Source organism: Sciurus vulgaris (genome assembly GCF_902686455.1).
Source record: "Sciurus vulgaris genome assembly, chromosome: 2".
In the NCBI taxonomy this organism is placed as follows: Eukaryota; Metazoa; Chordata; class Mammalia; order Rodentia; family Sciuridae; genus Sciurus; species Sciurus vulgaris.
Genome location: NC_136462.1, coordinates 165,866,037 through 165,882,094, shown reverse-complemented (window position 1 = coordinate 165,882,094; position 16,058 = coordinate 165,866,037). Strand labels below are relative to the sequence as shown.

The window sequence follows — 16,058 nt, the reverse complement described above, 5'->3', positions numbered from 1 at the left end:
TTTAAGTTCTTTATAAATTTTGGAGATTAGTGCTCTGTCTGAAGTATTTCTGGAAAAGATTTTCTCCCGCTCTGTAGGCTCTCTTTTCACATTATTGATTGTTTCCTTTGCTGGGGAAAAAAACTTTTGAGTTTGAATCCATCCCATTAATTGAGTCTTGTTTTATTTCTTACCACCTGGGGGTCTTGTTAAGGAAGTCTGGTCCTAAGCCAACATGATGAAGACTCAGGCCTACTTTTTCTTCTATTTGGTGAAGGGTCTCAGATCTAATTCCCAGATCCTTGATCCATTTTTGAGTTGAGTTTTGTATAGGGTGAGAGATAGGGGTTTAATTTCATTTTACTGCATATGGATTTCCAGTTTTGCCAGCACCATTTGTTGAAGAGGCTATCTTTTCTCTATTGAACTTTTTTGGCACCTTTGTCTAGTATGAGATAACTATACTTATGTGGGTTTGTCGCTGTGTCTTCTGTTCTGTGCCATTGGTCTACCTAATTTTGTGCCAATACTATGCTGTTTTTGTTACTATTGCTCTGTAGGAGTAGATGTCTATCTTGACCCTTTGTCAGGATAAACTAAATTAGCCACCATAACAAATAAACTCTGAAAATCTCAATGGCTTCACACAATCAAGATTTATTTCTTGTTTGCACCAAGGCTAATAAAATCAGAAAACTCTCAGCACACTTCTTGTCTATAAGGGCATCTCCATTCGTGGTCACCAAAATAGACAGAAAGGGAGGTTCAGCCTGGAAGTGACACTTATCGCCTTATTTATAATTCATTGGCAAAAACTGGTCACATGGTCATGCCCCCAAAAGAGGAGGTGGTAAATTTACAGATATGGAGATTGTATAAGTAGTTATTTTTCAGCTTTTAAAAAGCAAAGCTATATAGAGTTACTTTCATTTCTACATGGTTATCAAATTCTCTTAAAAACTGCTCTGGGGTTGGGGGTGTGGCTCAGTCATAGAGCACTTACCTTGTACACGCAAGGCCCTGGGTTCAATCCCCAGCATCACAAAAACAAAGGAATAGTTGATTTTTTAAAACTGACCTGAAACCATTGACTGTCTGGAAAGCTCCATTAATTATTTTCTTGCATTTCTTCTAAAATGACTGTGTTTAATAAAATTAATAATTTGATATATGCGATGGACAACTTATAGTTCCCCAACTTCAAGTACTTAATGGAAAATCAATTATTTGATATTTAAGCAAAAATGCAAGTGATTTGTCTCATAATAATCAAAATTATCCTCTGGTATTATTTGAAGATGATTAACTAGGAAAATGTTATTTTGAAAATTAGCCTAAGTCTCAACAGGGACTTTCACTAATTTCTTAAACTCTTTAGTGTTTTGTTCTCAGAATCAGTTGATTTATATGTATACAACTTTACAATCATTTCCTTCCCTCCTCTGGATTGCTTTACCCCTTCATTGCAGACAGAACTAACTCACTGTTTATCTGATCAGAATTTGAAGATCTGCAGAAAGATTTCATTTGAAGATATGATAATTTGCCCTTCAATAAGCATCCATCATCAATTTTCCTTCCCCTGTGGTGGGAAATTTTTCTCTTGGTTCTTTCCCTTAGACTTATGATTAAGGAACTTTTTGGTTATTATTCTTAACCTCATAGTTGAAGTTTCTCACTCTACTCCTCTTGCCATCTTAAGAAAAAGGAAGAAAGAAAAGAACAGAGGATTCTGTGTGTATAGTCCATTTTCTTAGAGCTAAGATAGCAGAAATAGGAAGACAGATAGGAAAGTTTCCTTTCTGATCAATGAACAAAGGAAGGTAATCGAAAAGTAAATTGGCAGAATCATCAGCCAAGTTTCAGGTGGTTCTGCCTGGCACATCTTTTGAAGAATTCAAAGGCACACAGTGAATAATCGCACTGGCCTCATTTACAACAATGCCTGCTTTAAAGAAAATGAACAGAACAGGTTGGGAATTTTGCATTAGCCTACCCCTTTCTACAGAGACAGATTGCCTTTCAGGGTAAAGTTGCCCAACACTCAAAGGGATGCACTGTCATGCTAGAGCTGACTTACAGGATCTGAGAAAGAGGAGCCTGGCTCCAAGCCTTCATCTTCAGCCCACTCCACTGTAACTGTGATTGGAGCCTTTCAAGGCTTTGTTTCTGGTTGAGTTTGGGGAGCGGTTGGCCAGATCTGTTCCTTGATGAATGTCTTCACTTTAATCTGCAATGCAAAGCCATACGCTTCAAAGAAAGGCAAGCTACAGGAATAAGGTCAGTGTTCCTTTGATGCCAAGGTTCAAAGATGAAATAGCAGTCCCAGTGAAATGACAATGTTTATGCACAAACAGCCACCTTCACTCTGCAGCCGGGCTGCTGGTGGAGCTAATGCACAAAGGCTGAGGGGCTGCAGGCCGACTGTGCATTCCATATGCACCAAGACCAGTTTAATCTCCTGGTCTGTCACTCTGTGCAGTGCAATGAGCCCAAAGTGGAGATTTGATTTCCCCATCCTAATAGATGTTGGGTGGTCCCTCAGCCAAACCCATGCTGTAAGCCCCTTAAGGGCAAGAAATGTGTCTTGAATTAATTTGGTGTTCCTCTGAGTGTCAAACTCAGTGCTCAGCTTAATAAATATGTCATGACTCAACTTCCATCTTGCCAGCCTGCTCGATTTCAGGTCAGTGTTTATGCTAAATAAGATTGTAGGGATGTTTATCTCATAGGACTAGGAGCCCGGAATCAGTTCCACATCAGTTGTGGCAGCTGAAGGGATCACTCAGTGGGTGAGATTACTCTTGGAGAGGTTCAGAAAGATTGCAGCTCAGCCACTTTCTTCATCTAGACATAGCACAAGCAGCCATAGCGGGGTGAGTCACAAACTACAGACTTCTCCCCTAAAGAAAACTTTGTCAACAGTTGTCTTATTTTGTTTAAATCTTTGATGCACAGTTTCCAATTCATCAGTCAACATTGTTTTTCGGCTTCCAGTCTTGACTCTTCCTTTCCACACCCAACCCTGGATAACCTTTCACTTCTCAGAGAGCGTAGAGGTTGAATCACATCGATGATTAAAGGGGTACACTCTGTGCCAGACTGCTCAGGGCCCAGGACCTGGCCCACCACTTGCTTCATGATGATTGCTTGCCCTCTGTTTGCTCCAGTTCCCCACTGAAAGTTGAAGTTGTCAGGAAGATCATGTGTGATACGGGGAACATAGACTGATGGTTGATACAGAGTAAACAATAAAGTAACTATTATTTTTAGCTTGTTTGCTTTTTTTCCTTCCTTTTGCAAATTTTCCAATAGCTTTTGTCCATCTTGGAAGTCTCCCTTGTTCTCACCTGATTCCTACTCTATCAGCAAACCCTGCAGCACTTCTTTTGACATGTCTCCAGAATCTGGTCACTTCTCTCATCTCCACTCCTTCCATCATCTCTCACCTCGATTACTAGAGGAAGCTCTTGAATAGTCTCCCTTTTCATGTTTTTGCCTTTTCATGGTTTGCTCTCAAAAGACAGAAATCATCCCTGTTATTGTTAGTTTCAATGTCCAAATTTATGGGGGAACTGTGTGATGATTTAATGTATCTGTACATTTGATATTATTTGTAATGATCAAATCAGGGTATTTAGCATTTACATATCCTTCAACTTTTTCTAATTTCTTATTGACATTTACTATTTCATATTTATGGAGTATTATTATGTCTCAATTCATGTATGCAATATTGCTGATAAATCAGGGTAATTAACATGTCCATCTCCATAGCATTACTTTGTGTTTAGAGCCCTTGAGTTCCCCTCTCTAGTTATTAAAAAAAAATAGAATATTATTAACTATGGTCTCCCCCACCTACTCTTTAGTAGAACACTAGAGCTTATTCATTCTGTGTTTGCGTACCTCTCCTCTAACCTCCTTTTATTTTCTCTCCCTCCATAATTGCTATTCTACACTCTGATTAACTTTTTTAATAACATCCATACAAGAGAGAATATGTGGTACTTAAAAGAAGAAAACAACGTAATTCAGACCATGTCACTCCCCCATTCAGAACTTTCTGTCAGCTTCTTACCTTACTCAGTGTAAGATCCAGATGCATGCCTGTAATCCCAGCAACTGAGGCAGGAGGATTGCAAGTTCAAAGCCAACCTCAGCAACTTACCAGGCTCTAATCTACTTAGTGAGACCCTTTCTTAAAATAAAAAATAATAGAGACTGGGGACATAGCTCAGTGGTAAAGTACCCCTGACCCCTGAGTTTGATCCCTAGTCCAAAACAAACAAATAAACAAACAAACAAACAAAATTCACCAGCAACTCAGTGTAAGGTCCAGACTGGTCTTCATGGCTTCACTGGATTTGTCCCTTCATACTTCCCCCAGCAATTGCCTTTATTTAGTGACCTCTGGGCAGCCAGGCAACCAGCAATCTTGAAGTTCCTGGATCATAGGGAGCATCTCCTGCAGCAGGCCTTTATGCTTGCTAGCTTCCCCCAAACTTCTCCTCTGACTAGCATCTGTGTGGTCCACTGTCCCTCACATCCCTGCTTACTCATTTCTCTCCTCACATCTCTGCTCAGAATCAGTCTTCTGAGGGGAACAGCCAGTCCTAAATAGTACACCCTCCTTGTCTCTCTCAATTTCCTTGCTTTGCTTTAATTTTTATAGCATTTATGAGGGCCTGCAAATTGGATAGATAGATAGATAGATAGATAGATAGATAGATAGATAGATAGATAGATAGATAGATAATCGTTTATTGTCAGTTTCCTCTCTTCAGGAGAAGTAGTGCTTTGTCTGTGTCATTCATTATACCAAAAGCAGTGCCTGGCAGGCACCAATTCTCAACAAATATTTATTGAAAGATAGTGTTCTTCATTTTCTCTTTCCCTCTTATCTCAGCAAATAAACAACTCTGATCTCCTTTAGGTCTCTGTACTTAATTCCTTCTAAAGGCACTGGTCCCTTTCCTCAACCATAAACTTGTTGATTTTTCTTATCCTAAAAAGCCTTCCTTTTACCCTTTGTTCCCTTTTTTCTTCCACTGCAGCAAATCTCAGAACAGAGAACTGTCCTATCTGTTGCTTCTCAGTCCCTTCAGTTTGTCCTCTGTCCCTCTGCTCCATGGACTCTGTTCTGTGGACTCTGCTCTCTGAGTTCACTCCTGATCCTTCTGCCAGATTGAACTTGACCTCTCTGCATCATTCTCTTTTTAAAAGCAGATCTTCCCTTAGTTGTGGAGAAGCTGTTATCCTCAGATTTTTCTTATTTTTCTTCTTGTTCTCCCACCCCTTTTCTGCAGGGTTTTTGTTTTGTTTTGTTTTGTTCTGTTTTTCTGTTGATATTTACCAGAATCCCAGCCTCTGTTCTCTTTGCATTTCCTTCTACCCTTCCCTGTTCCCTTTCCTTTAAAGAAAGAAATGATTCTGCATCAAAATCACCTGTAGGGATATTGACCCCACCCCCAGAGATTTCCGCATGAAATATTTATTGTTTCTAATAAGACTCAGGTGATGCTACTGGTCAAAGGACCACTCTATGAGAACCACTGCTTATTAATGAACTTGGATTCATTCTGTCCTTCCCATCAGGCACTAATGAATTGTAGATTTCTTGTGGATAAACATCATCAATATCATATCATTGCCATCGGCATAAGCCTGGCCCATAATAGGCTTTCAATACATGTTCAAGTTGAATTGAGAAGACATGTGTTAAGTCCTAATTGTGTCATGATGCAGAGGCTGATAAAATGCTTGGGGCCATTTTGTTTTTCTCAGAAGACTTGAGTACTTAAATCAGACATCTAAGTAACTAAACTTGCTCACCAAGGTCAGCCTCTGACTTGTAATACTTGCCTGTTTCCCTTACTAGTTTTGCTCCATTACATTTATATGTGGATTATAATCCCATGAATGTAGTCACCCACGTGTCTCCAATCATCACTTCATGTTTCATAAAGACAGCAGTGCCTGATAGGAGGGGGATGACTGGGCATTTATAAAGCAGTGGTTCTCGAAGGGTGGTCTCTAGACCAGCATCATCTGCATCACCTGGGGCTTGTTAGAACTGCTGTAGGCATTTTTGAATCAGAAACTCTAGAGGTGGATGCAGGCTCAAGTTTAAGAACCACACTTCCATATAAAGAAAAGGAAACAAATAAGGGTATGTGGGCAGAAAGAAACAAGATCAGAAAATAGAATTTTAGCCAATGCAGGCACAGGTAAGGGGCCTAGCAGATATGCAATAGGAAGAACAGATGGGGGGGGTGACTAGAAATAGAAAAGCATGAAACATGTTTTGATCCATCTCTTTAAACCCTTATTTCAATCAAAATGTAAATCCCGTTCACTCAGTGACTACAGGAATCTCACCTGTCCTCCTCAATACTGGTGACCACCTTGGCATCAGGAATAACAAAGAGGCTTTTGCCCATGGGGACTGCATGTTCCTTACAACAGGCCATCCCTACGACTTGTGCTTTCATATGACTTTTTGAAGTATGTAAAGTCATAACCCTTCGTGGTCACAACATTGATTATATTATGCAATTTGATAGTAGGAATCTGACAGAGATGCTGCCATTTCTTCACTAACTCATGTTCCTTGGGTTAAAGAGGATGGTATTCACATTAATTATTTAAATTTGTTATCACTTCAGTGTATCTTTAATAGGTAGAATCGAATGTTTGAGAAAGGAGATTCCCCAACAGGCAATACTTCCAAGTGTTGCTTTGTTATGGGAATAACTTATGACTAAATATTTCATATGCATAACTCGGAAAGAATGGCTTTTCCTGTAATTATGTGGGATCTGCTTGACTTTGCACTATAATTATCACCTTCCTTTTGGCACTCATCGTCCTGCCATGATGGTTAACAGTTTTGATGACATGGTAGTGAAGAGACATGAGCCTGTTTTAAGAAAAGATCTTCTCAACCTAATGTATCTACTGAATGTAAGATACTAAGGTTCTTGTTATACTTCCAATATTATATGCATGAAATAGTGACTATATTATCAAGCATTTAACTTTCTTGTTAATGTGTATCTTTTAAAATCTGCAAAACTATATATCTAAAGATCCAAATCTTTGGATATTTTAGAATTTTTGTGTTTAAAAAGTCTTTTTAAATACAAGAGTTAACCAGAGATAGGAAAAATTAGAATGATTCTAGCTATAATTAGGAGGCCAGTGATTAATTTTAGATTACTCCATTGACTAGCTCATTCTTTATTTCACAGAAATGGTTACAGGAAAAACCATAATGTCTACAATTTAATCAATGCTCTCTCAACTGTTAACTTCAGTATTAACACTAGTGGAATAATCACCAACTTTCTAAGTCATGGCATTATTTTTTGCTATCACATGCATGGAAATAATTTGATTTTGTTTACAATTGAGTGGCCATTAATGTCTGTGGAAAGGAAAAGAGCAGTGGAAATTTACTTACTTAAAGAAAATAAATTCGAAATTCTCTTTCCTAATGTATAATATCTTACTTCAGTAGACTACACCTGCATTGTTGCTAATAAGATCTCCTCGGCTTAAATGATAAATTGAGGGAAAACAACACTCTTTCTTTACAGCCGTGTATTGGCTGAATGAATGACCTTATTCAGTGTAAGCTTGGACACATCTCATCAACTATCCCCCAGGCATTTGTACCTCCCTGGGTGTGCTCAAAGTTTGTCCTCCGTCTGGTAGGCTCTCATCTCTTCCCACAACCTTCTACACCCATTCTATATCTTCTAAACCTCTCTTAATCCTTTTGAACCCTATCTTGATAACCCTCTGCTGCCCCTCCAGTTTCTGAAGGTTTTTGTTCCTATTAGTTACATGCACTCCTAATCCAGCCCTCCAAATAGACAGTGATTTATTATTTAACTGTGCTTTAAATATCAAATATGTGAATGAATATGGATAGCAAATACTAGATTTTGAACTAAGCAAAATTTCTGGACAAGCCTTGGAATTTAAAAAACATTTATAAATATTTCCAACTTTTTTTTAGAGGTGGTCAATAAATTATTTTGGCTCAAATATTGAAGTTATAATCACTTATGGATGGGTACATACATGCATGGAACAAAATCTGAATTCACTTTTCAATGCCTTTGCTACATGAACGATTTTAAATTGTGTACAGTAAGGGTTTGTCTATACCATCAGATATAGAAGTGAGGTGAGGAAGACTGATAATTCAAGTTAATGCTACTCAAATTGCAGAAACAAAAATGGAGTTTTTCCTTTAATTATCCAAGCAGTTCACTGAATCCCTCACTTAAGATTTCCTATGAAGACTCTATCTAAAACTCAAAGTCCATTTAAACTTTTTATGCACAATAATCAGCAGGGTCTGGGAGCACCAGTTTAATCCTCTCTGTCCAGATGTGTATATTTCTGACATATAAGAGAATGGATTGATTCTTAACCATTCAAAATGATCTTTTCCATCCCCTCTTCAATTCCTCTCCCTTCTTGATGATTCGTACTTTGGATGTTTTTCAATCAAGAAACTCCTTGTTTTCATGACTTAATTTGGTGACTAGTAATGAGAGCTTAAGAAACTGAAATTCCCATGAAAAATGCAGATTACATTTCACAATATATAGCTAATAAAAGGGAGGTGGGCTGGGGCTGTAGCTCAGTGATAGAGCACTTTTGTAGCATGTGCAAGGTCCTCAATAAAAAAGAAAAGATAGAGAGGCATTAGGGTTTTAAATTCTTATTAATTTTTCATAGTATCCTTCTTTGTATGGGCAGTATTAGTTAGGATTGGTTGTTGTAACAAAGAAAACTCAACATGTCAGTGGATTTACACAATGGAAATTTACTTTTTCCTCATATAAAATCCAAAATTGGTGTTCCTGTTGAGCCAGTTGTTCTCTTTCAGGAAGTTAGTCAGCCTCCTTCCATTTTATGGTTCCTTCAGTGTCACATGTGCTTTCAAGTTTACCACCAAAAGGGAAAAGAGGGTAGAGGATCTTTTGTGCTATTTTTATAGGCCATGACTGGAGAGGCACATTTCTGCCCAAATTCTATTGGCCATAACTCAGTCACATGACTTTGCCTAACCACACAGGGATCCGGGAAAATGAAGTTCATCACCTGCTTAGGAGTAGAACATGAGTTCTGTGAATAGGTAACCAGTCTTTGTCACAGTAGTTAACTTCAGTCCAGGACTTGCTTTTCTCAGACTGTCTGATGGACATAACTGTAAGATAAAAGTGTATTATATATTTAGACTGTTCCCCAGTCTTTTCATAGTGACTTAATACATAAACTCTTGACCTGGAATAGAGCAAAAGTAATAAAGAACAAAAGCAAATAAAGTCCAAAGGACTAGAGATGGATCTCTTCTTTTTTTAGTTTTTCAAGTTATTCAAAACTTATGAATTGTTTATTTCTGGAATTTTTCATTTAATATTTTCAAGCCATAGTTGACTATGGGTAACAAAAACTACAGAAAGAGTAACCAAACTACAGTAAGGGGGGACCATGTAATCTAACCCCAATATGTTTGTTGTTGTTGTTGTTGTTTACTAATTTTTCCTTATTTTACATTTAGTAACTTTTTTTGTAGTATTGGTGATTGATTTCATGGGTGCTCTATCACTGAGTTAGGATTTTTTTTTCTATTTTTTCAGTGTGACTCTACTTCATGTACAAACATAAAAATGAAAATTATACCCCATTTGTGTACAATGAATCAAAATAATAATAATAATAACTAAATAAGAAATAGAAAAAAGAATGTATCCTGGGGATGTAACTCAGTGATAGAGAATCTCTTCTTTTTATAGGGACTCTGAGGTTTATCAGTCTGACTTTTAACTGCATTCACTTCTGGATTCTTTTTCACAGGACTCTATCCTTCCACATGGCAGGTATTCACATCATATGTCACTAAGTTAACCAATACTGTGTACTTTGTATCCTCCCAAGGATAATCCTTCTCTAAAATAAATTAACATGGCATACAATCCCAAATGTTCTGGAGTTCAGATCAGAAGAGGGGAGAAAGTATATGTTGGAAATATTAACATAGAACTCTAGGATTCTTTTTTTATTATTGTCAAAAGGTGTAAGAGGGAAAATGGCATCATTATTAGAAAATTGTAAATTTCTATTTAAAAACACACACACGGACTGATTATCTGAATTGGATGGGTTTATTTGGGGTTAGCCCCAACTCTCTCACTCATTTCTCCTTGAGTTCTTTTGGGACTCAAGAGAAACCTAACAGGCCTGAGTGGGAATTGAACCTCTGATTTGGATCACATTAGCTCCAGCTCTTGACTGACAGAGATAACAAGACACAGGAAAGACTGAATTCGGAGCCCAGACAGAGAAATGAAATGAGATTCCATATCAAACTTGAGTTATATAAAAATAAAATCGTGATCAACATCACTTTCAACATTTCATCTACTTTGAAGAAGCACTAAAAGCTGTGTGCTTCTGTTGTTATATCTCAGTGGTCAAGTTCATGCCACATAATTCATGTTGTACCATATCTGGGACTCTTTTTTTTTTTTAATTCAAAAGTTCAGATTTCTGGGTTTCATTCAATTATTAAGAGAAGGAATCGAATAAAATGCCAGTGTCTTTCAAGTAACTTCATTAATTTGAAAAATCAATTTTATGTAAATTTTGTAGATAAAAGATAAAGGGAAAAAGAGTAAAACTTGGAATGTATTTACTTTGAAAAAATACAACTGTGCCTTATTTAAAACTCATTTTGAAAGGATGATTTCCTTCATTCTGATCATTTGTGAAAGTTTATCATGAGATTGGCAGATGAGGTATTGACCCTGCTTCTAACCCAATGTGGACTTGGAGAAAGTGGCACCAGTCCCTTCCAGCTGTGACCTTCAACCTTTGCTCTGGTCCCTGGAACAGGGCACACATATTTTTACACTTGAGTTTGATAGGTTTAAAAACCAGGAGTGACTAAGTGGGAAGATTTAGGGCATTGAGAGGGTTGGGGGAGAAAGGAGTACATTGGGTGACAGCAATTAGCTCTCAAGAGAGGAATTTTCTTGCTTTCCTACTGTTTATTTTTGACATCAGATACAGTCACAAACTTCTCTCATCAGGCACTGCTTTTCTTCAATGCCAGCTGTTTGGGGGATGCAAACTACACATATCCACCCACATCATCAAGCTGATCTGGGTGTCTGTTATTTATTGCAGAATTTTACTCTTCCATAGAAATTCTGTCGCTCCTCTGAGGAAGCACAAAGGACTGCAATCAAAACAATACAACAACAATAATTAAACACCCAGTTTTAAAAGGTCTTGGTTTTTTTTCATATTTCTCATTTTTTTTTTTTTAATCACAGCAAAGAGTTTGTGAATATCAAATTGGCTTCCTCCAATTTTTTTTCTCTCTGTCAAAGTCAGTAACAACAATCCTCCTAGGGAGGATTAGTTCTGTCCCTCTGAGGTCCCTTGTTGAATACAAGTGGCATCCACAGATAATTCCACCTAAAATGCACCATCTGAGGTCCCTGGCATCAAAGGCCCCTGGTATTTTTGTGAGAGGTGCTAACTGCTGCTTACTAAATATATTTGCCACTTGGTTACCAGCTGGAGACACAGAAAGAGGCCAAGAAAGAGACAGAGGGCACAGAGAGCTGCGTTTTCTAAATGGTTTCAGGCCACTGGCATTTCAGCAATAGCTAATACAAAACAGATGTCAGGTGCTACGCTCCACTGGCTTTCAACTGAGGGCCTGCCTGGGCCCATGATTAATCACCTGTGCTGGGGGGTTAAAAAAAAAATCTACCTGGTCTTTTTGTGTGTGAAAAACTAAGGTCAGGGTTAGCAATCAAGGTGACAAGCATTGCCTCCCTGCCCTGTAGCTTCTTAAATACATGTAGGACAACTTGGGTTTGTCCAACAAACACAAAATTAACCAACAAACTGAACTCTAGCTAGGAGGAGACTTTGGCCTGATTGTAGAAAAATGACTGGCAAGTTTGTTCCAGAATCTTCCACCCCTTCATTTGCTTCATCTTAAAATTAGCCAGGAGTAGGATTTTATGGCAGTCCAGGAAATTCTGTACTTGCTTGGAGTCCTTTAAAAATTTTTCCCCAGCAAGAGTGTAAAGGAAATCTGTTCGATTTTTTAGATGGCATGTGGGCCGAAGGATAGTGTGGCCACTTCTTCCAGCCATCTTGCAAACAAAATCTTTATACATCATGACTCCTCTTCTCATTTGTCTCCTCTGTGTGGATGGCCTCTGAGGTGGGAGAGTTGTGAGGTAACATGCCTAGAATTCCATGCGACCTCAGTACAACTGGAGAAGGAAAGGACTCAGTTCCATCTGTGGCATCTCCCAGAGCTGGTTTTGCACATTATTCTTTGTTTTTTCTCATCATGGGCTCAGTTTCAACTAAGTAGCAAACCCCACTCTGGTTTGGAGTATTTTGTTAGGAAAACCAGGTACCTCAACTGTCACAGCTGGGGAGGATTTAGCAGGTGGAATCCTGCATGTGTGTGTTTAGGCTAGAGGGAATGTTTTTGCTTTCTATTTCTGCATAACAAATGACCACAAACAGAGGCTTAAACAAGGCCCATTTATTATCAGTTTCTTTGTGTCGGGAGTCTGGGGACAGGGTGTTCTCTGCTCAGATTCTCATGAGGCTGAAATCAAAGTGTCAGCAGCTATGTCTTCATCTGAAACTCAACTCTTCTTCCAGGCTCACCTGGTTGTGACAAAATTCAATTCTTTGGTGGTGTAGGACTGAGGTCCCCATGTCCTTGTTGGTTGTCAGTCAGGTCCACTCTCATTCTTCACCATTGACCCACCATTGCCAAAGCCAGCAATGGAGTCTCCCTCCCATCAAATCCCTTCCTCTCTCTCTCTTTGAATCTCTTTCTTCAGGAAGAGGTGAGTCCCCTCTACACATATCCACCCACGTCATCAAGCTGATCTTGCTGTCTATTATTTATTGCAGAATAGCACCTGTGTCAGGTGCTATTGGTTCATGTTTCTAAAGCTTGCACCCCATGTGAAGTAGGAGAACTTTATGTAGTCAGATTCTCAGTGATCATCTGGCTCAACCTGAGCACTTAGGACAAAAGTTATTCCAATGAACGATTAACTCTGGGAGATAGGAAGATGTTGGCACAGAGGCAGCCTGATGAACTGTAGTGACATCGACTACAGGACCAACTTTAGAGAGCAAACCCAAGTCAAGCAGTCAGGATTTTGTTCAGATTAATGATTGTAATATTTCATGTTTTTGTTTTTTAAATGTTATTTTTTAGTTGTAAGTGAACACAATACTTTATTTTTATGTGTTGCTGAGGATGGAACCCAGGGCCTCACTCGTGCTAGGCAAGCACTCTACCGCTGAACCAAAACCACCACCCCCTAATGGTTTTAATATTTTTGGTCTCCTTTGTTTGTTTGTAATTTCCATAATCTAACAGTGCTGGGGTCTCGAACCCTGGTCTCAAGCATGGGAGGCAGGCTCCCTACGTGTTGGGCTATATCGCCAGCACAATATTTTTGAAACTTAGAATTTTTTCAAATGAAATGTTAATTGAAATCCATTATATAAAACATATGTTTAAAATTTTTATAACACTGAATTTATTGTGTGCCCATCACTCAATTGCATGCTTAATATTAATACTTATCATAGTATTAAATGGCAATTATTATTCTTCATCATCATCATCATCATCATCATCATTTCCATTTTACCCCTGAAAAACCCAAGTTACAGAAAGATGAAGTACCTTGCCCAAGGGGATAGTGTTGATATTGAACCCAGGAAATTAGGTTCACCACAATCCTTGATCACCTGTCTGTGGTACTGTTGTTTAAAGCCAAAGTGAAGGTCTTTCCATCTGTTCTCCCCACAACCCACTCCTTCTGGGAGCTTCTGCAGTGCAGTCCTCCCAAGCAAGAGCTTTGGAAACATAATGCTTAATTATGTAGGTGGCTGCCCCAAAGAGGGTCTGCTGGTGGCCTTCCTTTACATGAGTTCTCAGAGTTCTTTCAAGGGACCTATTCACTAGGTTACCCAGCCCAGGATTTGTGCCTCTGTGGTAGAAATCAAAAGAATCATTGACACTATCTCCTCACCTACTTTGGACATTTACACCACTCTGACTGTTCAGCTTGTACTGCTGTGTTTCCCTTCTCTGAATCCATGCACTATACACTATGAACTTCATCTTCCTAAACCCCCTCAGAACATGCTATTTTAGCTTATGATGCTGTCTTTGCTTCCTACTGCCCATCTCCAAATTCTGACTCTCAGGGTGGAATTGGCAGCTCCCATTGATCTGACTCCAGAATCTTTACATGACTCCAATCCAAATGTTCTAGGCAAGTGAGTCACCATTCCTGCTGTAACACCCACTAAACTTATGTGCCCAAGACACGAACTAACCACTTCCAGGTCTCTACTCTAAACCCTCAGTACTTCTTTCATGAGGCACTTGATTTTCCAACTTCTGTTATGATTGTATTACATTTTATAGTTTATAAGCTTTTTGAAAATAGTGAACATGTTCGTCTTTCAATCCTCTGCTGAACACAACAGCCTGCACATAAGGAGCCCTAAATAAGCAGATGCTAAATTAATCCTCCTCGCCAAAGTCCTAGGAAATACGTGGAGCACCTATTACTGTCATCCCCATCTAATAGTAAATTGAGGTTCAGAGATGATGAGTGACTTGCTCATCTTCATAGAAAAAGGGACAGATGGAACCTGACAAGGATCATGTTGATGGATAGCAAAAATTCTTTACCACAGAATGCCTTCAATTATGACCAATCATTACTTGTATAGATTCAACCACCTTGATATAATTTATACTTTGAGCAATTGTTCTTAACTGGGGTACACACCGTAATTGCCCAGAGAGTTGTTTTATAAACATCCCTTCTAGAACAGAATACATGCAGAGGGAGGTTAATGTGTGTATTCTAAAAATTAAATAAAATAAACTTTAAAAATTCCAGAAGGCTCTGGTGTATCCCTCTGCTTAAGAATCACTGATTTACAAGGGTTTCCAGAAGGCTTTTCTCCCAAATTACTTCCTTTAATGTGTAAAATTCCATTACTGGTGACTTGCTAAGAAATTGTTCTCTGTTCAAATGCAAATGAATATTAAGCCCCATCATTCATTCAATAAGTATTCATGAAACAAAGCAGTAGGAATATTTATATCTGTTTTAGGGTACTTATTTTTGGTGGTATAGTATTGGATATTTATACTGTCTTCTATTAGAACCTTTCTTTCTAAACAGTCTTCAGAATATTTTCAGCTTCTACTCCCACCTGCACAGCTAGCCTGGTTCCTGTACATAGTATTTTTCATGTGTGAAATGTATGTATCCATGAATCATAGGATTCATAGATCATACTGAATGAATTAGCCAGCACTTCCAAAGGGCAGACTGTGTCTCGGGCATTTCCAGATCATCTGAATAATGCTTTCCTGATCTCCAAGTCTCAGTTTCCTCATCTGTAATGGAAACCCCAAAACATCATTTGCTGGCTCCCAGTAGATATGCAAGTGATGTCTTTTCTTACCCTCCCTTGTGGATTAAATCCCTAACGTTGTTGTTGAGCAACCTGATGGGGAAGTGAAGGGTTGTCTTCAGAGTCCTTGAAATTTGTCCACGCAGACATCCAGCCACCCACCCTGATGACCAGCCAGCTCCTGCATGCATTCCACAGGGGCATGACTGAGCAGCCTGGAGAGCCCTTGGAACATGTGTATGTGACTATAAAACATGCCGTAACCTTGGAATCCCGACATCAAAAGGGAGAGCTTCAATGCCTGATAAAAATGTGCGTTCCTCTCAGCAAACCACTCCAAATGCTGTTTTCTCCACCCCACTGGGAAGCTTGTCACTGCTAATGTGATTCTTATGATTCTCACCGCTCTATAGCCTCTTGATCTTTACTGAGATCTCTCTGCCCCTGAGTGTGTTGGAAACACAATGTCCTGTCTGGTGTCCAGTACTTAAAATAACAGACTCTGGGTTCCCGCTGCCACACTGAAATTTTACTCCCAGATCTCTCCCCAG

The 16,058-nt window shown here is 38.9% G+C and overlaps 1 protein-coding gene across 1 annotated transcript in view; it reads left to right on the top strand.

Moving 5' to 3' along the window:
• The window catches only part of SPTLC3 (serine palmitoyltransferase long chain base subunit 3), a 168,000-nt gene that overhangs the window by 127,313 nt on the left and 24,629 nt on the right, over positions 1-16,058 (top strand). The window lies entirely within an intron of this gene.